Genomic DNA, 1,373 nt, shown 5'->3' with positions numbered 1-1,373 from the left:
TCAACTGTAGCCAGTCTCCTTGCTTGCACTTTAGGCTCTACTTGTCATACGGTCTTTGCTACCACGTAGCTTTGGTAACACAAGAAGGTGGTAATCAGCTAAAACAGGCTGCAGAGCTGCAACAACCACCTCTCCCTGCAACCCCGAGAACTGCTGGTGTACCACGCACGCAGCTGCACAGACATCCCCCACGGCCGCAAAGGGCCCCAGCCAGGAACAAGGAGAGCTCCCTTCTGAATGAGAAGCTTCTGTAGGAGAAGCCAAATTCCTTGGCTTCAAAGCAGCTTACTAAAGGGGTCGTAACTGCCTAAAAATTAATTCAGTTACACTTTTCCCCCCCCCCCGGAATGCTCCACATTAACCAGTTACTACTGGTCCCAGCAGACGACAGTTTTCAGAATACATGGCCCCTTCAAGCATATGCCTCGTTCTACCTCCTTGGGCCGCGCAGTTACTACCGTCTCCGCTCCGAGGGAGGTCCGGGAACTGCTTGCGGAATTGCAGGAAAAGGCAGGGTCAAGCCGGGATAGTATGTCCCTGCCTCCATCTGCTCCGCTCCAGAGCTTTGCGCAGATGCGTTTCAATTTCAGTCCAGACAGCTTTTGTTGTACGTAACAATTTCAACTGCAAACACTCACCGCTCACATGTCAAGTGCTCATGCGTAATGCCTGAAAGCATTTAAAATAAGAGCATGATTGTAAATGCACATTTCAGCCATTTTTAACCTGCACGTTGTAGATTTAACAGACTGATCTATGCTGGAAAGTACGCTCGCGGTGAAAGAACTTTCACCTCTGCGTTTCTAAACTAACAGCACATTAAAGGTCGGGCCCCGGCTATTCAAAGCATCACGCCTTCTCCCACAGAGGAGGTGGACAGAGTAGCTGGGAGCAGGACAGGGAAAGCCCAGGTAACAGAAAACGTTGGAACAAAGTTTAAGGAAATACATTAGACTACGATCCTTCCAAACTACCAAGACCACCACCTTTCACATCTGCACCAGAACTGTTCACGACTGCAACCAACAGCTCCCGTGGCGTAACAGCCTTTGTTACTTGTTTACAGGGAGAAAAAAAAAAAACCTTGAGCTGCCACATTTCAATAGTCTCGACTGGCAGAAGAGGATTAAAACTAAACCAGGAAGAAAACAGGGAGGGCTATTGACAATTAGTGCTATTAGCACTGGACAGGCAGCCTTCCCTCTGGACAGCTTAGGACCAGATGTGCAGCAAGCCGACCCCTCAGCTGTTCGTTTTGGTAGTCAAAATGGATTTGCACCTGTGATAGAGAAGGAACTCGGGAACCAGAAGACTCCCAGTGAAGTACAGTTGTTGCTTCGCACACAGAGGGACCCTGTCAGGAGGCAGCTAGT

This window comes from Pygoscelis adeliae, unplaced genomic scaffold (genome assembly GCF_000699105.1).
Source record: "Pygoscelis adeliae isolate BGI_AS28 unplaced genomic scaffold, ASM69910v1 Scaffold10, whole genome shotgun sequence".
NCBI lineage: Eukaryota > Metazoa > Chordata > Aves > Sphenisciformes > Spheniscidae > Pygoscelis > Pygoscelis adeliae.
Note: the sequence above shows the minus strand (reverse complement) of the source record.